General features: G+C 41.4%; 1 long non-coding RNA gene across 1 annotated transcript in view; it reads right to left on the reverse strand.

The window, feature by feature from the left end:
• LOC139355658 (uncharacterized) overlaps positions 1-26,312 on the reverse strand; it is a 201,243-nt gene that overhangs the window by 167,786 nt on the left and 7,145 nt on the right. The window contains exon 2 of the long non-coding RNA XR_011606474.1: positions 20,324-20,390. This is a non-coding gene — a long non-coding RNA (uncharacterized lncRNA). The remainder of the gene's footprint in view (positions 1-20,323; positions 20,391-26,312) is intronic.

A 26,312-nucleotide genomic window follows, 5' to 3' on the forward strand; every position in this document is an offset into this window, starting at 1 on the left:
TGTATGTCACTCGGGACAGATTTCTAAAGGTTCTTATTCTACTGCCAATCAATCAAATTATTTTTTTGTTTCTCACTACCACCTTCAGAAATGCTTGCACACCCACTCGTCCCATACACAATCAGCAGCACCAGTGTATTTATGTCATTCCTGTGCTCAGAAACCTCAATAATTCCCCTCACTTCCATTTAATTCCCAATTTGCAGTATGTTTCTGGTCTTCTACTGCTTCCCTATCTGGCTCATGTTGTGCTGTTCCCATTCAATGCTTTCCCCTAAGACAGTTCCTCTGAAACTGTTCTGGCCTTCTATCTGAAATGTCTTTGTCATAGTCACCTGAGGTGTAGGTGAACTCCCAATCCTCTAGCACCCCCTATATCTCCTGTTTGAACCCCTTTTATGGCACATACTACATACTACTTTGTACCCTAGATTTTGTGATAAGCATATTATTCCATTACTAAGTTGTAGGTTCTTACGCTATATAACCAGACTGCCCTGTCTCCCCAGTATGGTTAATTTTTTTTCTTTTTTCTTTTTTTTTTTTTTTTTTTTTTGAGACGGAGTTTCACTCTTGTTGCCCAGGCTGGAGTGCAATGGTGCAATCTCGGCTCACCACAACCTCCACCTCCCGGGTTCAAGTGATTCTCCAGCCTCAGCCTCTCGAGTAGCTGGGATTACAGGCATGCGCCACCACACCCGGCTAATTTTGTATTTTGAGTAGAGACGGGGTTTCTCCATGTTGGTCAGGCTGGTCTTGAACTCCCGACCTCAGGTGATCCACCTGCCTTGGCCTCCCAAAGTGCTGGGATTACAGGTGTGAGCCACCGTGCCCGGACGCAGTATGGTTGATTTTCTATGTCAAATTGGCTGGGTTTTGGATGCCCAGTTGTTTGGTTAAATACTAGTTTAGATGTTACTGTGAAGGCAGACATAATTAACATTTTTTAGATATAGTTAACATTTACAATCAGTTACATTTAATTAAAGCAGATCACTCTTCATTATGCAGGTAGGCCTCAGCCAATCAACTAAAGGCCATAAGAGCAAAAACTGAGATTTCCCAGGGAAGAAGAAATTCTGCCTCAAAACTGTAACATAGAAATCCTGCCTGCATTCCAGTCTGCTAGCCTGCCCTACAGATTTTGGACTTCTTAGCCCCAACAGTCATGTGAGCTAATTCATTTCCTTTAACTCTCCATCGATCAATCGATGGATAGATAGATGCATAGATTCTGTTTCTTGGAGCACATGATTAGGTCACATTTAATTTTGTTTTAAAATTAACCAATTCCATTCATCTCAATTATGTATTTCCTTCCTCACTACAAAGACACACCCGCACCCCTTACCCAACCCCTAGGCCACAGAATAAGTCAGGAATTCCAGCGGGCTGGGAAATTGTGCCTATCTTCTGAAATGCTCCATTCTCTGCATCATGGGGTCTCCATGAAAACAGGCTCTTAATCAGGCACTCCAGCGATCCTGAGCAGCCTCTGCTCTCTCCCAGTCATGCTCTGGTGGCAAGGAACCTGCTGCTGTGGCAGTATCTCCTGGGGTACAGGGAAGGGCTGGAATCGATCTCTCATAGCACACCATTGTCAGCCAGAGCCTCAAAACCACAATCCATTGTCTACCAAGAGGTGTTCTCATGCCATCCACATCCTGTGTCTTCTTCTAACGATGCTGCTGGCCCTGGCCACCACTCTAGACTGCCCTTCTCCTTAAAGTGAGTTTCCTCTTGAGGTCTTCATTTATAAACAGCTGTCTTCAATCACGATCACTTTAATCCATCAAATGTGTTATAGAACATGTAACCTCAAACGGAAACGTGCCAGTTCCCTTCCACCAAGAACCCTTCTTGGTTTCCATCCAAATTTGCATCGCTTCTGCATCACTAAAAGGTACCACCAAAGTTGGTTATTTCCAAACAAAGAGGTGAGCTCCAAAATATATTATGGCTTCAACCTCTAGTACTAGAAGCCACCAATAACTTCATGAAGGCAGATTTTCATTTTGAATATCATGCATGAGACTTCCCCGGTTACTTCTCAGGAAATAGATCTTAAATAAGTCAGTGCATTGACAAACCAGTTCCTCTTTGCCTCAAACACCCTGTCTTTTCCTCTCACTCTGGGAGAAATAAGATCAGGAATTTCTCCTATGTCTGAGGACTGTATTTTATGGTATTTACATCTAATAAAAGTAAGTTGCCATCTCACATTGGACCTATAGATGTTGAGTTGTATGTGTTCAAGGCCTTTTCGAAACCAGGGTAGGAAATCCATACTTAACTTGATAAACAATGGGGAGCCAATGAACTTGGGTACTTAATTTCAAAATAATAAAAGACTAATTATCTGCTTTATCAAGACTACAAATTCAGCATATTATATACGGAGGATTTTTTAGAGCAAGGGATAGCTCTGTTAATTTTTTTTTTTCTTTTACAAGATGCTGCTAGTAAGCCTTTTATGCCTGCAAGGCAGGATCAGGGTTTCTATAAACTCCTGTAAAAAACTGGTCCAGATTGGAGAATTTTCAAATGTTTCTCATTTTTGCAAATCACATTTCAAAAAAGAAAGCATTTGCATATTCAAGGTGAAATCCCATGAAAAGATGCTTCATGCCCAGTTTTATAGAGTAATTATTTCTACATTTTTGAACTGGCACCACCTTCAAAATATGTTGGCTCAAACCACACAATAGACATAGGTATTAATTAGCAGGCTAATTATCCAGACTTCTTTAGACTAATCAAGTGATGAAACAGCTTCAATCTGTTGGATTTTTCTTGAACAACTAACAGTCAAACATGAACTTGTTATGACTAGTAAATTATACAAACACAATTTGAGACTGAGAAAGAGACTGTGCGTTCCCTGGATTCAGGCCTTTTCTCACAAAGCCAGATCCACAACTAACTCTGCCTCCAAAGATACTTTGAAGAAAGGTTTTCTGTCTCCTTACAGCAGAAAATCGATACTGCACACTGGAGGGGAATATGGAGAGTTAAAACGTCCCCTTCACACGAGTGAGTAAACACCACCTCCATGCTTGGGATGGCGCAGTACAGAACTGCAGGCTGTAAGGCAGGCTCCAAATAAAACCCTTCCCCAGCACTGAACACTCAGCCCCAGAGCTGGCATAGTAGAGCCCTTCGCCTCATATAATTTCACTTCTGCGCAACTGCAGATCTGTGTGCGCCTGCAAAATTGCATAATTTGCCACTTACCCAGCTGTTATTCCAGCAAACCTATTGTTTGCACACCGATTTGCCTGCCTGCCTAATAAATCCATAGGAAGGGAGGAGAGAGAGGGGGAAAGTTTCAGCATCACACTGTGTTCTCCGTGTCTCCTTCACCTCCAGCTGCCTGCCCCTCCCACATGTAGAGAAAATCACAGGTCTCAAAGCTTCAATGAATAGAAGCTTTGTGTGGGTCCTCCTCTCCCCAGGCTTCACCACTTTCTGAAAAAAAGATGCATGTTTTTCATCCTTTGTGTCTTAACCTGGTTACATCTCCCTCTCCTCAGGTCTGAAACAAAGCTTCCTTTCCTCTTGGCTTCTCCCTCGCTGCTCTTACATTTTTCCTGAGATGTCCTGGTATTTCTGGTTTCTCCCCACATTGAGTCAGATCTGAGCATGGGTTGCAGAAAGCGTCTACCGTCATCACCAAATACTAAAGGTAGGCAGAGCCTGCCTACCTTTAGTATTTGGAAAAGACAGCTTTTCACAGCCCACATCCTCAGGCTAGTATTTTTCCGCTATAATGATGATAAAAGATAAGGCATTGTTCAAATGTTCTGATGCTGAGAACAGTCTAAAAGCAGGGCTTTGAACACACAAAACATTGCTAGTTCCCAGGGACAAAATTCACATCTTTTTTGTGTGTCACCACAAAGCTCTTCAACACCCTTGTAGAATGGAGCCCTAATGACTCATGACACTCCAGAGGAGCTGTGAGAAGCACAGAAGCAAGCTGGTGCGTGATGATGAGGCACTGGGGTACCGTGGCCTGAGTGAGTCAGAAGTCAAGAGAAGCTGCTGTGGCCTTTCCTCACATAAACGACCCCCCAGCTCTGCTCACACGGAGCCAGTGACTTTTTCCTATTGATCTGTTCACTGTTAATTACATCACGATGTACAATAATTTCTGAACTATTAATCCTCCTAATAGCACACTATGCATGTGCTATTTGGGCTACAGTACAGAAAGGGAAATGTATACTATATGGGCTTATACAATAGACATGTTTCAGGAAATGTGAATGAGTGGTATTTTATAAATCAGATCAAAGCATTTGGGAGCTTTGCGACTGGAAGACATTTTACTGCATACCCATTATAAAATATATAATGTTTCTGGTAAATATGGTTTTACTCATGGATTTTTTCAAGAAGGAACATATTTTCTCATTTTAAAAAAATGGGCATAGTAGTATTATCAAATAGAATTATTATTGAATAGAAAATTGTGAAAATTTTATTTAGATTTCTGTCCAATCTATGGCAGTGCCTCATTAAGGCGAGATTTTGAATAATCTACAGCCAAATTCTGGAATACTCTGAGGCATAATTTCTGTATCCCACACAAGACTTTTAACAACAAAAAAACATGTATTCAAGAAAAGGCAGCAAGCCTGCATCAGATTAGAGCATAGCATTACACAGCCATTCTTGCAAGACTGTTGCCTCTTGCCCAGAACTGCACCATTTCTTACAGCAAAAACATCAATATGAGGTGATACTGATACCTGAGATGCCTGATACTCTTTTCAACCTGATCACCTGGCAATCCTTCTTTCTCTCTTTCTCTCTCATATATACATATTTCACTTTAATAATGAGTTTCTACATTTAGGGCTTCCTAAAAATGAAAGAAGTTTACTTTTGAAATGGAAATTTTTTCTTAGTGAAAATATATATTTAGCTACAATCTGGATGACAACTAATTAGGTATGTCGGAAGTACCTTAGAGATTGAAGTTTGTATTATGAACCTATGATGTATGTATGCACATGTGCACACACACATGTTTTAATTTTGCTGCAATACTCTTAACATAAAAAATTTCCATTCGTGACATCTAGTACGTTTGCAATGTTGTGCAGCCATCACCATTATCCAGTTTCAGAAGGTTTTATCACCCTAGAAGGAAACCTGTAGCCATTAAGCAGTGACTTCTTATCCTCCCCCACTCCAGCCTCCATCTCCTGGCAACTACTAACCTGTCTTCTGTCTCTGTGGATTTGCCTATTCTGGATATTTCCTGTCAATGGAATCATACAATGTGGTCTTTTGTGTCTGGCTTCCTTGACTTAGCATTGGCAACCCTTCTAGGTACAAATCCCCTCTAGTGAATTGCTTTGAGGTCCTCTTTCATTTCCATCCCCTCTCTTCCCTTCTCAGGCCCTCACTGCATTATTTGCATTCTGTTCAGTGTGAAAGCACCAGTCCTACAGCCATCCACTGTAGGACTCCTTACTACAGAGTCCCACTGACAGCCCTTCTGCCACATTTCAGGCCTGACTCTGGAGCTGCCTGTGGAAGCGAAAGAACAGCAAATTGTCCTCGAACTTCTCCAAGATTTTCATATTTTAAAATAAAATGTGAGAGGCACTTTTTCCCTTCCTGACAAATGTAAGTGATAATTAACTGGTAACAGGAAATCTCCCCTGAAGTGTCACAATGTGCTTTTATTTAACAGAGCCACCCTTAGATCCGCACCACAAACTGGCTCCAAGACGAACAAAAGAGCTGGCATTGCTCACCTCAGCCTAGGTGTTCATCTGTACACACAGTACATATTGCACCCGCATTTGCTTTTTGTTAACAGAAGCAGCTTAAGAAAGAGCAGACTGTGTGAGAGAGTACTGGACCCCATGTGAGAAGATATTGCTGCTATTTATTATTATTATTTTATTTATTTATTTATTTTCAGATGGAGTCTCGCTTTGTCGACCAGGCTGGAGTGCAGTGGCGCGATCTGGGCTCACTGCAAGCTCCGCCTCCTGGGTTCACACCATTCTCCTGCCTCAGCCTCCCAAGTAGCTGGGACTACAGGCGCCCATCACCATGCCTGGCTAATTCTTTGTATTTTTAGTAGAGATGGGGTTTCACTGTGTCATCCAGGATGGTCTCGATCTCCTGACCTCGTGACCCACCCACCTCGGCCTCCCAAAGTGCTGGGATTACAGGTGTGAGCCACCATGCCCGGCTGACTGCTGCCACTTATTATTGATGTAACCACAGGCAAGTCTGGGAGGAACATGGGTCTTGGGTTTAAAAGGAGGGTCAGGTTGGGCGTGGCGGCTCACACCTGTAATCCCAGCACTTTGGGAGGCCAAGGCGGGCAGATCACCTGAGGTAAGGAGTTCAAGACCCGTCTGGACAACATGGTGAAACCCTGTATCTATTAAAAATTCAAAATTAGCTGGGTGTGGTGGTGCACACCTGTAATCCCAGCTACTCAGGAGGCTGAGGCAGGAGAATCACTTGAACCCAGGAGACAGAAGTTGCACTGAGCCAAGATCATGCCATTGTACTCCAGTCCGGGCAAAAAGAGTGAAACTCCATCACAAAAAAATGAATAAAAATAAATAAAAGGAGGGTCATTTTAAGCCGTGGCTAACTTTACCAGGTAGTTACCAAGATAGAAGCCAAGAAAACATATACTCTTTGTAAACCATGACCATATTCCCCAAATGTGTCATATTATAGACTGAATCATGTCTCCTCAAAATTCATATATTGAAGCCCTTACCCTCAATATGATGGTATTTGGAGAAAGGACCTGTAAGGAGGTGATCAGTGTTAAATGAGGTTATAAGGGTGCGGCCCTCATCCAACAGGACTGGTGTCCTTATAAGAAGGATGCCTGCCCTTTCCATGTTCTCTGCCCATCCTCATCTGGAAAAATTTCAGGTATCCCCTCTTCCAGGGAGCCTTCGGTGATCCCCCTGAACTTGGTTGGAACTCCTCCTTTGGCATCTAGGGTACTATGTATTAATCTTATTCCACAGGTAGCACGCTGCACTGTAATAATATGATAATAGTTTGACCTCTACCTCCTTTCCTCCAGAAATGACCCTCTCCAGGGCCAGGACCACTTGACCTGCATCTCAGCCTCCCCCAGGTACAGCCAAGAGGTGGAAATAAAATACCTTTCATGAATTGTTTGGGCAGAATTCCTAGAAGATTACAATAGGATAAAAGTAGATAGTTTAATATTTTTAAGAGCTAAAGATCACGATTTTCTTTTCAACCACTTTAGTCAGGTATTGTCAGATGTTAGTCTGATGCTGGAGCTGGGAAAATGCAGGGAATGTTCTGGTGTAGCCCTCTTATTTGGCCACACGAAAGTCCAGAGAGGAAATGGGCATGGATATTCATGGATACTCACAGCATCATGCAAAGTCCCAGCAGGAAAGAGTAAGCATATCTGAATATGATAATTCCAGGAGGGTGTGTTTGTTTTTGCAAGAGCACTATTTACCAAAGTAGGGCTGAAGTACAGGGGAAAGAGAAGAGATCATTCGATAACTGAAGTGGAGCTGTTAACCCTCCTAGGGCTAGGATGACCAACTTATCCCAGTTTGCCTGGGACTTCCAGTTAATTAATTAATTTATTTATTCACATCTTTTAGAGACAGGGTCTCACTCTATCGCTGAGGCTGGAGTGCAGCAGCACAATCGTAGCTCACTGTAGCCTCGGACTCCTAGGCTCAAGTGATCCTCCCACCTCAGCCTCCTGAGTAGCTGGGACTATAGGCACATGCCACCATGACCAGCTTATTATTAAAAAGAAAAAAATTTGTAGAGATGGGGGTCTCACTCTTTTGCCCAGGCAGGTCTTGAACTACTGATCTGAAGCAATCCTCCCACCTCAGCCTCCCAAAGTGCTGGGATTATAGATGTGAGCCACTACACCTGGCTGACTTCCCAGTTTCAAAACTCAAAGTCCGAGGTCCTGGGAATAACCTTAGTTCCAGCAAACCAAGATAATTGATCACCCTACTTGGGGCTGAGGTAGGAAGGAAGGGGGATGGTTAATAAAACCTGAAAGGAAAGACAGTCCCCTTAAAGGAAGCATTGATCTGCAGATAAGGCCATATTTAACCAAAAGGACCTCACGGCAAAGAAGTTAGAGGAAATAGAAACTTCTTCTTCCTCTAAACTCCTTCTTCTTTCTTCCTCCTTCTAAACTCCTGCTAAAGCTCCACATAGGACCCCCCACCCGCCCCTCCATGAGCCAAAAACCACCAGAAGCCTGGTCCACAGAGGACAGAAAAGGGTGGAGGGTGCTCCTGGAGAAGTAAACAGAGTGTCCAGCCCAGCCACAGACACACGGAAGAGTCCAGGTGAAGATGCCCAATTTCGTGCCCAGCACAGACCTCACTAGTCATATTGCAAGTAACAAGGTGGTGTTACTCAAATCTTCAAATCCTCCCCTAGATTTTCCAAGCATTGAAAAGGGGCTGGGGGAGAAGAGTGCCTTTAAGTTCTGCTTACCTCTGGCTCCCATCTCTTCTCTACAAAACACCTTGGCACCCCATGGGTGCTATCTTGGCCTGCAACACCTAGGTCCAGATGTAAGATGCAGTCCCTTCCTCAAATTCCACAAAAAAATCCACTCACGAAAGGCAATTTTTATGTTTATCAGATCATATTGGAGATTTGAAAGGAGACCAAAGAAGAGTTCATATGGCAAAGAACTTCAAACTGAACAAGACATTTGTGTGCTTGGAAGTCCTCGGCCCCTGCACCACCCAAATGCTTCATGGACTATCTCTTGCTCTGTAGACCTCTCCGAACCCAACACACATACCATGTCTTTATACCTGTCCTCCACTTCTAGTTCTCCTTTCACACCCTCCTTCAACACGACCAAAAATAAAATGCTTTTTCTTTTTTTTCTTTTTTGAGACGGAGTCTCATTCTGTCACCAGGCTGGAGTGCAGTAGCACGATCTCGGCTCACTGCAACCTCCGCCTCCCAGGTTCAAGCAATTCTCCTGCCTCAGCCTCTGGAGAAGCTGGGACTACAGGCGCATGCCACCATTCCCAGCTAATTTTTATATTTTTCATAGACATGGGGTTTCTCCATGTTGGCCAGGATGGTCTCAATCTGTTGACCTGGTGATCCACCTGCCTCCACCTCCCAAAGTGCTGGGATTACAGGCGTCAGCCACCGCACCCAGCCTAAAATACCTCTTATGCTGAGCAGTTTGCCATTTTCTTCTGGGCATCTGCAAGACCAGTCGACACCCAAGCCTTGGAGTCTCACCATCTTCCCCGAGAGACATCCTAGAAGGCTTTGCCTATCAGAGCTAGCTCCCTCTCTGCAATGAATTCTGCTACCAGCTGTTAGTTGAGAAGTTTTTCACCTCCTTTTGTACATTATTACAGAGAAAGCAGTTGATTGTGGTATAATCCTTTGAGAAGTTTATTAATCAACTTGCATAAAAGCCTGTATCACTGGCTTTCTTGTCTTGTGGAATTCAATCCCTCCTCTGAACATGTCACAGAGCATTACCCTGCTCAGAGTTAGCATATTTGAACATCTTGTAGTTGCTCAAGTAGCACAGCCATGGCATATTGAGCTCATCTTTTTCTTTCAAAGGCTGATTCCCGCAGCTTAGGCTCTCAGCTCTTTAAAATTACATTGAGATGAATCTTGCTGCATACAAGCTGTCAGTCTAAATGTAATTTTGGTTTCCAAATCCTGTAAGGTCCTGTATCTTAAACAGTTATATTCAAAACGCCATCTACATGTCTGAACCTTTTACCAACTTTACATTTGTCCTTAAATTAAGTTGAGTTGTGAACAAAAGACCAAGTCCCTTTAAAAATGTTCCAAATGTTAGGAAGAGGCTTTACTTCAAATACTGCTGGCCTTGATGTAGAAAACCAAAGGGAAGTGGATGAACCTGGCTCAGATTGCTGGGGAACTGCTGCCTGTTTACGTTGTTTCTTTTGAAGGTAATAAGAGAATGAGCTCTACAGTACTAACAGCTTGCCTTCAAGGTAGAGAAGGATCTAAGGGAGACTCCAGAGTTAAAGGGCGGGGGAAAAATTAAATTGTTATTATGTTATTTAAATCATAGAGTATGGAATTTCAGAGCTTCTTCATTGTTTTGCCTTAATTCAGACTTAAATGTTATATAGACACTTGCATCTCAGGACATACTCTTTTGCTTTTACTGTTTTATTTGCTGGATTGGGTAAATTTTAAAGATTCTTAAGAATTAAGCAAAATTAAATTATATCTCTTTGTATCCTATTATCTATATATATTTTTGTTCAGTTGTAGAAGTACTTTGTAAGTATTTCTTTAATTTTAAAAACTATATATACAGTTAGGCATAAAGAAAGAAGACCCTGCTGAGGTCAAAAGCCTGAACCTTTAGCATTTGCTCTGTTAGGAAATGTGTAAACGCTGGTGATCGAGCTTTAGTCGCTATTGCGACTTTTAGCTGCAGGTTATAGAACCACCACTGGCAATAGCTACCATTAAAAATAATAATAATAAATGTTCTTAGTATTTAAACCCCTCTTAGTTGGGTTTTCTATTATGCCAAGATCTCTACATCTTGGCAGAGATGCAGAATTGGGATCTCTGCAATTCTCTTGAGGAAAGACCTTTCCCTCATGGTCACAAGAGGGCTGCCACAGCGTCAGCCATCTCACATGGCCATAGTCAGAAGTAAGAAACAGGTGAGTAGTCAGGGAAGTTACAGAGCATGATCCTTGTACGCTTTTTTCATCAATGAGAAGAAAAATCTTTCCCAGAACCTCCCCAAACCCAGTAAACCTCTTTTATCATCTCATTGGCCTGACCTAGGTCACACAGAAATATCTAGTTTCAAGAGAGGCTGGGAAAGTGGGTCATATTATCAGTCTGTATAGTGGCAAGCAGACCAGGAAGGAGGTTGTTAGGCAAAGCTGGGACAGTGGCTGTTCCTGAAAACCTCATGTGACCAAATGAGAACATACATGGGAAAATTATCTAGAGCTACTGTATTTAAACTCACATCAGAGGCTCATGACTCTCTAATGATATATAAAACCAAGAACCATCCTGCATAATTTAAGTGGTGACTATAAGGAAAACCTTCCCATAAGGAAATACTTCAGAAAACAGAATATAGGAGAAGATTCCAAAGAGCTTAACGTTGTCAACCAAATGATATCCCAGGCCTTCTTCCACCATCCAGGACACCACTTACTAATAAATCACAAGTGGAGGAGTAAGAAGCGGTTCTTTCACTAAATCATAACATGCCCTGAATTAAGAATAGATTGTCCTGATGAATGTAAATTGGAAAACAAACTGATAAAGGTCTGAGAATCTCTTTCCAGACCTCTCCCTGCCCTCCCAATAGCTACTCCTGAGTCCACTCCCTGAGCACAGCCCAGCAGGCTTTTATGCATAAAGCAGAATTAGTCAATGCAGAAATTAAGCTACAGCTTAACAATAAGCATTTGGTGACTCGTGGAGGCACGCTTCATGAGAGAAATGTCACGGACTTGGCAGATATAAATGTCTGAAAGAAAACATTCCAATAGAATGTACTGAAACACACAAAATCCAAGCAACAAGCCAGGCTTTCTGGAGGAATCCAAGCATATCCAGGGGTTGCTGGGAAAATCAGACAGATTAAAAATATATATAATACTTAAAATAGAATTCCAAATTAATGCCTCCTCATTTCTGTATGGAAATGATACATCTGGGGTTAAAGCTACCATGCTAAGCAAATTTAGATTCGGTATTCATTAAATCCTTTTTGACTGACTGGTGATAATTTTTTTTTCCTACCAACAAATATCTATCAGCTTCTCTACGTGCTCATCCTGATCAGAGATAAATCCAATCAAATCCAGGTGTATAATATTTTCTTCTGCAGTGTAACAGTCACATATACTTGCTGTGCATTTAGCTTATAGACACTGAATCAGAGAAGTCACCTTATACCTGTTCTTTGCTGTCTTTTCTGGACACTTGAGGGGATACAGGAAATAGAGGTAAAAAGCTAAGTATATATACAAGGGAGCCTCCTTAGAGGCAGGGGCAAGCAAAGGAAAGGTCCTTGTGGAAGAGACAGTGCAGGGATCCCACCAGGGTAGGAGGTGCCACAATTGGGCCAGCCCACAGACCCCAGGAGACTCAGAACAGAGTGCATGCATCGAGAACCTCCGGATACCCCTGTATTCAGCTTTGCTGGGAAACTGTGACAGAGGGACTGCCTCAAACTCAGTCCAAGCTGAATGGAGACTCTAAACTGCTGTTCTCAACCACAGATGTTTTCCCCACATAGGGGATATTTGGCAATATCTGAAGACATTTTTGCTTGCCACAAGTGGTGCTTCTGGCCTCTAGTGAGTAGAAGCTAGGGTTGCTGCTAAACATCATACACTGCAAGGTGCCACCCCCAAAAAGAATTAACTAGCCCCTGATGTCAAGAGTGCCCAGGCTGATAAGCCCTGCCCTAAACTATGAGACAGGAAAGCCGAGGTTGGGAAAAGGAGAAGATCTGCATCTTACTCATTTCTTCATCAACAGCACTCAGTACTTTACACTGAGAGTAGTAAGCCAATTTTAAACCTGGCTTTACTGTTAGCACATTCAAAAACCTTGAACCTGATCAAATCCCTTTATCTTACTCTGCTTCAACTTTCTCACCTGTAATGTGGGAATAACAATATCTAATACAGGTTGAGCACCCCTGATCTGAAAATCCTGTATTAGTTCATTTTCATACCACTATAAAGGACGGCCTGAGACTGGATAATTTACAAAGCAAAGAAGTTTAATTGACTCACAATTCAGTACGGCTGGGGAGGCCTCAGGAAACTTACAACCCTGGTGGAAGGGGAAGCAAGGCACCTTCATAAGGTGGCAGGAAGGAGAAGAGTGCAAGCAGGGGAAATGCCACTTATAAAACCATCAGATCCCGTGAGACTCACTATCATGAGAACAGTACAGGTGAAACCACTCCCTTGATCCAATTACCTCTACCTGGTCCTGCCCTTGACATGTGGGGATTATGGGGATTACAATTCAATATGAGACTGTGGGTGGGGACACAGCTAACCCATGTCAAGCCCAAATCTAAATGTTCAAAAAATTCAAAACATTTTGAGCACTGACATGGCACTCTAAGGAGATGCTCACTGGAGCATTTCAGATTTTGGAATTTTGGATTAAGGATGCTCAATCTGAAGTATAGAGTAGAGCTACCATGGCAAGATAGGTCAGTGACAGCCAGCCCTAAAAATCAAGGCTGGAGGGAGGGAAGCAGAGCTTCCTGAATGGTACCTTCCCCACCTCATAGCTTCTCCCCCTATCATATGTGCCAAAGTGCTAGCATTCGTTTGACATTGCCACTGTTCTCCTGTATATTTAAGAGGCGATCCACTTGTTTTATGCTTATACATCTACTTGACAGCTGCATTTCCATGTTTTCCCTCACTGTTCAATTTCATTCCCTCCTCTGTAGGTTGCTGCCTGCAACTCTTATACCACAGTCTTCCCTTAATATGTCCTGTTATTAGCATAGAGTCAACCAGAAAATACTTAGAGCCACCCCTCTGTATATTCCTAACCGTACCATAAACACAAGGGTGTGTGTGTGTGTGTGTGTTGTATGCGAAGAAACTTTATTGAGGGATTGAAAATAGTGAGATTACAATGAAACAAATTAAATCTAAAACCTGATTGCAGAATACCCCATGCGCTGCTTTTGCCTCATAGGAGTGCACCATCTCCTAACCTTTCCCTGCTGCTCAAGATCCACTCTCCATTTTCTCCCAGACACTGTGATGAACTGAATATTTGTGTGTTCCAAAAATTCATATGTTGAAGGCCTAACCCCCAGTGTGATTATACTTGGAAGGGCCTTTGGCAAATAATTCATGAGGGTAGAGCTCTCATGGGATTAGTGCCCTTATAAAAAGAGACATGGGGGAGATTATCTCTCTCTTTCTCTGCATGTGAGGATACAGCAAGAAAGCTGCCATCTGTGAACTAGGAAGAGGGCCCTCTCGAAGAACCCAACCACGCTGGCACTCTTAGACTTCCAGAACAATGGGAAATAAATGTTAGTTGTCGAAGCCACCCAAATTATAGTATTGTGTTATAGCAGCCCAAGCTGACTACACAGACAAGTTCCTCAGTTCTCCCCAGTGTAAATCTCCACCCCACTCTGCAAAGAGGAGCTGAATTACATTAGAATCCATCCTCTTCCTTTCACTAAAATAATCTCAAAGTCAGAATTGTTCAAACTAGGAGATCTATACGAGACCTCCACTGAGCAGAGAAGGCCTATGAGGCAGGCACCCTTTAGTGTCACGGGTTGGTGGGGCACAATGTAATGTCTGGTCCTCTTCCAAGTCTGTTATTCATCCCATGCCATTATCTCTTGAACCCACTTTAGATTTCCACTCCTCATTTCACTGAACTCCCCTTGCTATGGCCATCGAGGACCTCCACTTTACCAAATTCAATGGCCAGGTTTTCAGTCTTGATTTTACTGGATCTATCAGCATTACTTGATCCTGTTCATCACCACCTCCTTAAAACAGGTTCTTTACTTGGCTCCCAGGACATCACACCCCTTGGTTTTACTCCCATCTCAACTGACTTCTTCTCCATGCCATTGCTGGTTCTAACTCATCTCCCAGCCTCTCAACTTTGGAGTGCCCCAAGCCTCAGTCAGAAGATCTTCTCTTTTTTCTGTCTACATCCATTTTTAAGTAAGCTCATCAATCTCAAGACTTGAGTACCAGTCTACGATTCCCAAACTTTTTTCTTCAGTCTAGACCTCTCCTATCAAATACCTCTCCTCAATAAATGACTCATGCTTTGTCATTGAAATAGCTGGCTGACATCTCAAACTTATGTTTAAAACTGAACTCCTGATTACCCTTCAATAGTAACTCCAGGCTTCCAATTGCACAGACCAAAAATGTAGAAGTCATCTGTGACTCTCCCTTTCTCTCACATCCCATTCAGTTGTTCAGCAAATACATCCAGAATCAAACCACTTCTTGCCCCCTCCTTGTAACTTCATCCAAGCTACCATTTTTCTCCTGGATTACTGCAAGAAATTCCAAATGGCCTCCCTAGCTCATTTCCAACATATATGCCAGAATGATTCTACTACAAAATCAGACCTTATCACTGCTATGCTGGAATCCCTACAGTGTTGCCCCCGCTGATTCAATAAAAGCTACAGTCCATATTACATCCTCTAAAGGACTACATGCCCGGCCCCTCTGTTCCTACTTGGCCTCATCTCTCACTTTTCTCCCCAGTTTCACTCTTCTCCAGCCCCTCTGGCATCCTTGTCCTTCCTGGCAATCCCCTACCTAGAACACTCCTTCCTCTGATGTCTGAAAGGCTCAGCACTCAAACTATCCCCTCCTCACTCTTCTACTTAAAATTGAAGCCTCCTCCACCCCACACTCACTTTTGCCTCTTTCTGCTTTCTCTTCATAGTAATCCTTTGCATCTGACATATTACTTATGGTAATTATTGCTTTGAACACTCTTCTTTCTCTGGAAGGAAAAGGCTCCGTGATGGTAACCTCCATGATATCTTTTTTTGCTCATTATTTTATTCCCAGCAACGACATCAATGTTTGACACATTGTAGGCACTCAGTAAATATTTATTGAATAAGTAGACTATTAGAACACACATACATATCTCCCAATGATAAACAATTCTTGAAGGGACAGTCTAATTTTTGTCTTCATTTTTAAAGGTATTTTTACAATACTTCAGTCTGATTTGTATATTTTATTTTATTTATTTATTTTTGAGACAGAGTCTCGCTCTGTCGCCCAGGCTGGAGTGCAGTGGCCCGATCTCGGCTCACTGCAATCTCTGCTGCCCAGGATCATGCAATTCTCCTGCCTCAGCCTCCTGAGTAGCTGGGATTACAGGCATGTGCCACCACGCCTGGATAATTTTTTATATTTAGTAGAGTCAGGGTTTCACCCTGTTGACCAGGCTGGTCTTGAACTCCTGACCTCAAGTGACCCACGTGTCTCAGCCTCCCAAAGTGCTGGGATTACAGGCATGAGCCACTGCGAATTTTTTTAGAGATAGGGTCTTGCTCTGTTGCCCAGGCAGGAATACAATGGCATGATCATAGCTCACTGGAGCCTCAAAATCCTAGGTTTAAGTGATCCTCCTGCTTTGGCCTCCCAAGTAGCTGGGACTACAGGCATGCACCACCATATCCAGCTAATTAAAAAAAAAAAAAAATTATAGAGATGGGTTTTTGCTATGTTGCCCAAGCTGGTCTTAAACTGTTGGCCTCAAGTGATCCTCCCACTTCAGCCCCTCAAAGTGCTGGAATTACTGTTGTGATATTATGTATCGATTTAAAACCTGACTTTTTAATTTATACATAATATTAGTGTACATTTATAGGGTATATATGATACTTTGTTACATGCATATAAGGTAATAATCAAGTCAGGGTATTTAGGACATCTGTTACCTCCAGCATATATTACTTCTATGTGTTAGGGACATTTCAAGCTCTCTCTTCTAGCTATTTTGAAATATATAATACCAAGAAAAGGAAAATTGTTCATTAATGTAATTTAATTTGTATAGCTTTTCTATCTGGGCATAGATACCTCCATTTAACACTGATTTTCAGAGCAGCTTCTGTTTCTCTTTCCTGGTTCCATACAATGTCCCAGAATCACAGATACATAGAAAACAAGTCCCACTGTAGTACCTATCCAATAGAAACTTCACCCTCTACTGGTTCATTTGTAGGAACATGGTAAAATATAACTGTCTATAGCTAAAATTTTCCTTTACTTTAAGCAGGTCAAATTCTTTAGCAGAGTATTCTCTTCAGAGGTCTCCAACCTTTCCACCAGCTAAAGGGCTGTAGAGTAAGAATTTATTTTTAGGTTATCCAGAGAAAATGTTCAAGGTATTATGATTGAAGGAGAGTTCTTCTAGATGTTTATAATTTGGCTACAGCTCTGCTTAGAATAACGTATTTTAAACGTTAAGAGGCCTTAAGAGATCTCCTACTTCAATCCAAACAGGTAAAGAAGGCACATGTCTTGAAGGCCTGTATGGTTATTCAGAGCTGGGGATCAAAGTCCTTAATCTTTCTGAGCCTCTGTTTATTCATCTGCAAAGTTGAAATACTAATACTATCTTAGTATTGCCAGGATTAGAGATGGCTGCCTCTATGGACTGAGCCTCACCTTACTTCTTGGAACTGCAGACAGAAGGAAGTTGCAGAACTCCAGAAGCCAGAGATCAGTGAAGGGATTTTTCTCTCCCTCTATTCCCCATCCATGAAAATGCTATTAAAAATTCAGGTATCATTCTCCCTGCTCCCACCTCTCTGCCAAAGTTGAAATATTTTGCTGTCCAGCAGTCCCATGCCTCTGAACTGGAACAGCTTACTTGGTCAGAGAGAAGGACCCACAGGAGTTTCCCTACAACCCTCAGAAACTACAGACATAAACTGGCAACTGCTTCAAAGGCAGAGGATGTTCTCGCCCTTTTATAGAATTCCCAAGTGGAAACAATAGACCAATGGAGACAGTCAGTCATATCTCTCTTCATTTGGGATATATATACACACACACACATATGTATATACACGTATATATATGTGTGTGTATATATGCGTATATATGTGTATACACACATATACACAAACATACACAAACACACATATATATTTGTTTTGTTCTTTAATAGAAACATTGGAAAGCAAGCTAGCACACTTTCAGACAGAATCTTCCCAGGAAATTTGCAAACATTGCATGTTCTTTTTCCTTTTTAAATATGTATGGTGTATCTTCCGGGAAAGGGCACACCGATCTTTACAGTATCTTTATTAAGAAAAGCAGCAGTCATTACAGCCTGGTTAACTCTGCTTTCTACCAAATATATATATATTTTACACGGTGAGTATATGTGGTGGGGTGGAGGAAAGGAGGTGCTTAAAGCCTATGAAGAAGATTTCACTGTGGGAGTTAAATAATAATTACAGATTTCATAGTGATACCACGAGGTTCTAGTGAAATCAATATACAAATGTGTAGCACAGTGCCTAAGTACTCTGCACTTAATAAATGCTAGTTTCCTTCTGTCCTTTGTATTTTTATCAGAATGATGGCTGGTGAAGTTTAATTCTTCAATAGCTTCCTTACTGCTTATCTCTTATTGCCCGTGAAAAAAAGGAGCAAACACGATGATGCCCTTGGTTTAAGCAGACAGAAAGAATGGGGTAAAGCAAGCGCTGGTGGAGACAAGACTTTTTTCCCTCTTTGGACTGGTTCCAATACATGCACATGATGGCATATGGACAAGTTAGAGAGGTATCAGATGAAAATCAGGCTAATAAGTCATTTTTGTAGCCACAGAAATGATTAAATTATGCTTCATTAACAGGGAACAACAAAATGAATTCTAGTACATTCCATACCATAAAATTCCAAGCAGATATTACCAAGAATGAAATAGATCTCTATGTAGAGACATAATCCTATTTTACACATGTATATATCATATGTATAACATATAATCACATATTTATAGATTAAATATAATCATATAAGCATAGAGGCATATAAAAATATATAATTTATACACTAAAAATATATCTGGTGTATAGATATATATTTTTTACATGCCTCTGTGCTTATTTATGCATATACATATGCTTATGTGTTTATATGATGAGTGTATGCATCTGAAAGGGCACAATTCAAACAGTTATGTATAAAATGTCTGAGCCTTTTTATGCCATACATGTAGCACAAACCTTTAATTCTCATTGATTGTCCATATACTTCTGCAATTTTCCATTTTCCCATACAGTTAGGTGGGGGTCACATAACTGGTTTCAGCCCATGACATGTAAGCAGAAGTGATATACATCACTTTATCTCTGGGATACTTAAAGTTGTGAGTCCTTCAAGCAATCTCCCTACCACAAAAAGGAAGCAGCCTGGGTCAGTGTTACCCATGCAAGATAGCTTCCCAGGGGAATGCCTAACTTGAACTAAAAATGTGTGAGTGTGCATATGTGTGTGTGTGAGGGGATTATTGTGTAAAGGCACTGAGAAATGGAAGTTCATTAATGTAGCAGTTGTCTATTGGAGCATAACAAATCACTCCCCCAGCCCCCACCTGCAAAGCTTAGCAGCTGGAAGCAACAAATATGTATTATTCACAGGTCAGGAACCCAGGAGGAGTTCTGGCTCAGAAACCCTCATGAGGCTACCATTAAAGTACTGACCAAGGCAGTAGGCATCTCAAGGTTGTACTGGGGCTGGAGAATCTGCTTCTAAGCCTACCCACATGGCTGTTCGTAAGTCTCGGCTCCTTGGTAGCTGTTGTCTAAAAACATCCATGACCTCTCCGTAGGGTTGCTCATGATGAGGCAGCTTACTTCCCCAGAGAGAGAGACAAGAGGATAAAAGATAGAGGGGCATAGAGAGAGAAAACACGATGGAAGCCACAGTCTTTTTATAACCTAATATTATAAGTGACATCCCATCATTTCTGCCTGATTCTGTTAATGAGAAACAAGTCACTAAATCCAGCCCACATTCAAGGGGATGGGAAATGCACAAGGGCATGAATAGCAGGAGCTGGATTCCTAGGGGCCATCCTTGAGGCTGACTACCACAGGCAGCATAGCCTAGCCTACCCCAAACAATGCAATATTCTTCTGTTTAAACTTTTTTATAGCAAGGATGAGTTATTTTTAAAATATAAAAACCAAACACTAAAACCTTATATAGCATGTTTTTTAGAAAACTACCCAATTAGAATCTCAGAAGTTCTTCCCCCCACCCAAAGAGAGTTACCTAACGTGATAGACAACTAGTAAAATGATCCATTTTGCCTCTAGTCAAAGTAACTCATTATTCCAGTTCTTAAATGCACATCTTGAAAGTGACTTATCTCTGGCTCCATTTGTGCTTTTGTCACACTAAAGACATTTCCTTTCCTATAATCTAAACTACTAGGAGGTCTCCTGAGCATTTTCTGCAGAAAAATATTTTCCCCTCCATTTCCTTGGTGTTAATTGTACAGAGAAGCAACCTCTGAAATGAGAATACAAAGTGAACCAGACAACAACCCCCTTTTAAACCCAGGTCCCCAAAGTTGACATCAAGCTTTGAAGACACTGCCTTTTATTAATTAGCTAAACGTCTGCTTGTGGTTGCTACTGTACAACCACCTCGCTGTTTACCTTCATCTTCACTGGAGCTCTTCACTACTCTAAGATAATAAGGCAACTGGGAGATGAGCTCACCAAGCCAGCAGGATTTGGGTCAGTCTTACAGGATATTCGTACATCTCAGATGTCTTTCTTGATGAATCTGAAAAGGAAGAAGGTAAAAGTGAACATAAATAGTAAACATCTTTAAAAATAAAAGGGTAAAGATAAAAACTTCAAGGGGTTTCCTCTATATTTAGAAGGAGAGGACTAAACAAGCAAAACCCCAGAGCTACCTTTAGTGGAAAAAATTACAAGGTAAAAAAAGAAGTGATACAAGAGACAGAATCTAGAAGATAGAAAATAAGATCAAATAGAATAGGGAATGTTGGGAAGATTGACATTGATGGTGTAGTAGATTTCAACTTTCTAAATAGTAGACATCATATTTCATACCATTTTGAGAGTGAACGTGCTTTGACTGCCTGTACCCTTTTTAAGAGCTAGGTAAGATTCAAGTGAATCTAACAGCATGGTAAAGTTGGCAAATGACTTTAAATCATTTTTAATAGTTGCAGTTCGCAAAAACAATGGGTCCAATGGGAAGACAGTGAGGAGTTTTCACCACAGCTGGGTAGTCCCCATAATTTCCCTCAATTTTCCTCTAAAAATCCCACATCAGCAATGTAATTGTCTGCCTCACTGTTTCCCTTCCACCCCAGATGGAAGACAGAGTGCACTGAAGAGAACAATAATGTGACATTCAATAAAGTGTTCTCAGCAAAGCCCTGGGCTGGGGTGGGAAGTAGGAGTGGGATCCAGAGATGAAAGGGACACCACTTCTCGATGGGAGCATCACCTCCTCACAAGGCACACCACTTTATCATTGGACACCTCTGATTCTTGGAAATAAACCCAAATCTAGTCCCTTTGAATTTTTTTTTTTTTCTTTTTGGTCTTTGTTTTCCTCTCCAAAAATGCATAGGATTTCAACCTGCCATCCCACCCCTACCCACACCCCTTACAGTCCTGGGTATCACAGAGCCAGAACCATTTGGAGGAGACCCTTCTGGGGCAAAGAAAGAAAAGATGCACACTTTGTCACCATCCTTCTTTCAGAGTAGTTTGGCTCATGTTTATTTTACATATTGGCTTTCACTCAGGTTTCATTTGAAAGAGCTTGGAGACAAGAAAAGAAAAACTTTTTAAATAAATTGATAAACTATCCCAAGGATTAGCAGTAGCTTAAAAAAAATTCTTCCAGAGTGGGAAATTCTCTTAGGCATGAAATATGGGGGAAATACTAAAACTGGTAACAGATTCATATTCAGAAAATCGCCCAGGACCTTCCAAGAGACAGTAAAAGTGGTTTGCCTGAGCATTCCTAATTTGTCTTGTCTCTCAGGTCTCCTAGTCTAAGAGCCTGTTGGTGGATAAGGATGTGCTGACTGTATTAGTTAGGATTAAGTGCAGCTGCATATGACAGGGAATCTAACCCAAAAGTGGTCTAAACAAGATGGAAGCAGTGGCTCCACAGAGTCATTCGGATTCCACGTGCCTTCCAGCTGTCCCTAGGGTCTGGCCTCCATCATCACTACCCACAAAATTGGCTAGAGCTTTAGGACCAAATCTGGCCTTCCGGACAGCAAAGGAGACAAAGAGAGGATACACACCCACAGTCCTTTAATGAAGTTTCTAGAAATGCCCATATCCATTAACTCCTCCCCAATAACGCTGTATTACCTTACTCTTGTGACTGTGGCTCTCTGATCTAGTCTGGCCTCAGCAGAGCATCTCTGCTTCAGGCTGCAGATCTGGCCAGGCTTGGCACCATGCTGCAGTTTGGATTTAGGTCTGCTTTATGTGTCTTCACTCTGTTGCCCAGGCTAATAGAATCAACACTTCTGGAAACATGTTTTTTCTATGGAAGAGTTCAAATGCTCCCAGAAAGGCAAACAAAAATGTGCAATGCCTCTTAGGGTATAAGGTTTGAATTGGCACAAAGTCCCTTCTACCCCCATGACACTGGCAAAAGAAAGTCACATGGTCAAGTTCAATATCAATCACATGGAAAGTATACTCTTCCTATGAAAGTTGAGGGAGAGGAATATTTTTTGAATCATAATACATTACACCATCGGTACCAGGGTTCCCCAAGACTTGTACATATGGTGATTCACTAAAAGGACTCACAGGACTCAGAAATCATTATGTTTCAGTTACGGTTTATTACAGTGAAAGGATACAAAGCAAATTCAACAAAGAGAAAAATACATGGGGTGAAGTCCAGAGGAAACCAAAGGTAAACTTCCAAGAGTCTCTCCCAGTGGAGTCACATAGGAAGCACTTATTTCTCCCAGCAACGAGTTGTGAGAACCTATTCTGTTCAGATTTGTTTAAGAGGGAAGCTTGTCTGAGTCCAGGACTTTTTTTTTTTTTTTTTTTTTTTTTGAGACGGAGTCTCCTGCTGTTGCCCGGGCTGGAGTGCAGTGGTCGGATCTCAGCTCACTGCAAGCTCCGCCTACCAGGTTTACGCCGTTCTCCTGCCTCAGCCTCCCGAGTAACTGGGATTACAGGCGCCCGCCAACTCACCCGGCTAGTTTTTTGTATTTTTTAGCAGAGACGGGGTTTTACCGTGTTCGCCAGGATGGTCTCGATCTCCTGACCTCGTGATCCACCCGTCTCGGCCTCCCAAAGTGCTGGGATTACAGGCTTGAGCCACCGCGCCCGGCCGAGTCCAGGACTTTTATCAGGTGTCAGTCACACAGGCATGTAGTTTCTGTATGACTGACCACAGTCTCTGGAGCCCCAGATCCCAAGAAGGAAAGCAGGTATCCATCATAAATCATATTGTTGGCACAAACTACCCAGATAAATGGGTATAATGTGATTCATGCAAAGCACTCATCAGTTAAAATATTCTAAGGACTCAATTCTGAGGGATCAGCCAAGGGCCAGTCATGAAACAGGTCCTTCTTAGAAAACTGCAATATTTGCAACTTGAGGCAGCTAACGCTCTCCTGCACACTACCCCATACCCTTTCCTCTGATAGAGGCCAAAATGCCATCACATTGACCATACCTAGGTGCAGGGAGTCCGGGCAAGGTAATTTTTGTTCCAGGTGAATACATATCAAGCTAAGAATCAGTTCTACTCTTAAGGAAAAAGTTAAGAGATTATGGGGTGCCACACTGAGCACTTGAGATGAACTGGAAAACAGAGTAAGAGACAGATCAGAGTTAGGGAACTATTACTACCTGACCACTGATGAAAATATTTTACCTCAACCAAGATGCCATCAATTACAAGACATATTATGTAAATAGTGCTAGAAAAGGAGGGAATACTGCTGCCAATTAAACAATGTCAATGCTTTCATTTCACATACATAAAAAGTATGAAACTCATCAATAAAGCTCGATGAATTTCCACACCCAGGTAAACAGCCTGGATTAAGAACAAGAACATTGTCAGAACCCTAGAAGACCTGTATGCCTGCTGTCAATACTACCTCCCTCCAAAAGTAACCATTATCCTGGCTTCCAACACCACAAAAACTTTTTTCCTATTTTTGAATTTTATATAAATAGAACTGTAAATTATGTATTCTTTTCAGTCTGGCTTTGTTTGTTGAACATTACACTGATGATCCTCACCCATTATTACATGCTATTAGAACATATTGATTCTCACTGCTGTATAATATTCCATTATATGAATATACACAATATAATGATCCATCACATTATTGATAGGCATTTGGCTTATATTTTGAAGGTTTTACAAATAATGCTGCTATCAACATTCTTATACTTTTATTTGGATGAGTATTTATACACATTTCCACTGGGTACAAACCTAGAAGGAGAACTGCTGGATCAGAGTAGATATTCAGATGTTGCCAAAGTATTTTTCAATACTTTTCCAAAGTAATTGCTCAATTAACATTCCCATCAGCAATATTCAAGAGTTTCAGTTCCAATAGCTAAACCAGCTTACAACTTGATATGTTTGGATTTTAGCCTTCTCATGGGTATGCAGTGTTATCAAGTGTGGTTTTAATTTGCATTTTTCTGATGACTAATGAAGTTAAGCACTTTTTATGTTTATTGACCATTTTATATCCTTGTTTGTCCATGCCTCTGCTCATTATTTTATTAGGATGTTTCTCTTATCAGTTTGTAGGAGTTTTTATTGCACGGACTATAACCCTTTGTTAGATATACATGTTGTAAATATTTTCTCCCCCCTTGTGACTGACTTTGCCACTCTTTCAATGGAATGTTTCGATGAAGAAATGCTCTTTTTACATGGTTCAATTTATTCTTTTCTTTATAATTAAAGCATTTGTGGTTCTGCTTAATAAATATGTGCCCAACCGAAGCTCAAGAAGATAGTGTCCGATGTCATGTTTCCGTAGCTTCATTATTTTACCTTTCACTTTTAGATCTACAATCCATCTGCAGTTGACTTGGGGTATGGTGTCAGAGAGATGCTTTTCTCCCCCGTGTGGACATCCAACAGACCCAGAGCATTCACTGCAAGATCATCCCGTCCCCACCGCACTGAAGTATCATCTGTGTCACAATCATTACTTACAATTTTTTTATATTTTTGAAAGATTCTTTAGATTTCAATAAAATGTATTACATATTGTTTTACATATATTAAAAGGCAAGTAAAAGCAAAATAGGCCAAAATATTTTTAGTATTTTTAATCATTCAGTCTGACTCTTCAAGTTTTCAACTATTCAACTCAGAGTCATTGCTGTTTCTCCACAAACATGGTCCTCTGTGCCACCAAGAATGTTGGACATGCAGCAAAAGCATGTCCCACCGTTATCCCAGGATTTTCTTCAAAGACTTGATACTCATTCTGCATTTTCATGTCAATGTGCAGAAAATGAAAACTTTACCCTAGCTTACAGTGATTTTAAGATACAGTCTGACCTCAAACTTGTTAAAATGTGAAAGTACGTGTGGCTTAAAATCAAAGAAATATGGTTCTTGTCTTAGGTCAGGTTACTAGAAGCCTGAGAGAGATTCAAGTGAATGTGGTTTATTTTAAAAAATGATTTTTAGGGGAAGAAACATAACTTCTAAGAGAGGGAAAGAAGATTAGGGAAGACGTAGTAGTTAAGCAAGAATGGGATCTTAGGAAAAGTCTAGCTCTAGTCTGCTCCATGCAGAAGGCAGATGGGTTGCAATCTCCTCATCTAGATTCCTCTTTATTGACAAGAGCAAGTCTTCAAAAAAAAAAAAAAAAAAGCAATTAGCTATTATCTTTAAGCATCAACACTGAAAACAGCTGAAGGATGGGTACATTGGTAAAAGGAATATGAGCTGGACAATAGTATTTACTATAGTCATAATACCTAAAATGTATTGAGCATTTACCATATGCCAGCCACGCTTTTTTGGCAAATGAGAAAGTTGAAGTTTGGAGAGGTTAATTAACTTACCCAAGGTCAATGGCAGAGTTTGAACACAGGCCACCTGACTTCAGGACGCTTGCTCTAAATTAATGTATTACTTCCAAATAAATTCAATCAGGGAATTAAATGCATTATTTAAGTGAAAGAAGGGAGAAACCCCTTGTGTACTTGAAGCTGGCCAAGTAAGCAAAAGAGGGAGATTATATTCATTTTTAAAACGTTAATTCTTCCAAACTCACAATTTTGTTTTACCTTCAATTCTGTTTTGTTTTTAGATTTCTAGGCAGATTCTCATCTCACATTTGGAGCCAAAGATAAAACTGTTAGTACTACATAATACACCTTTAATGTTGGGCATTTATCAGCTGGGCACGGTGGCTCAAGCCTGTAATCCCAGCATTTTGGGAGGCCGAGACGGGCAGATCACGAGGTCAGGAGATCGAGACCATCCTGACTAACAAGGTGAAACCCCATCTCTACTAAAAAATACAAAAAACTAGCCAGGCGAGGTGGCGGGCGCCTGTAGTCCCAGCTACTCGGGAGGCTGAGGCAGGAGAATGGCATAAACCCGGGAGGCGGAGCTTGCAGTGAGCTGAGATCCAGCCACTGCACTCCAGCCTGGGTGACAGAGCAAGACTCAGTCTCAAAA

This window comes from Macaca nemestrina, chromosome 8, assembly GCF_043159975.1.
Source record: "Macaca nemestrina isolate mMacNem1 chromosome 8, mMacNem.hap1, whole genome shotgun sequence".
In the NCBI taxonomy this organism is placed as follows: domain Eukaryota; kingdom Metazoa; phylum Chordata; class Mammalia; order Primates; family Cercopithecidae; genus Macaca; species Macaca nemestrina.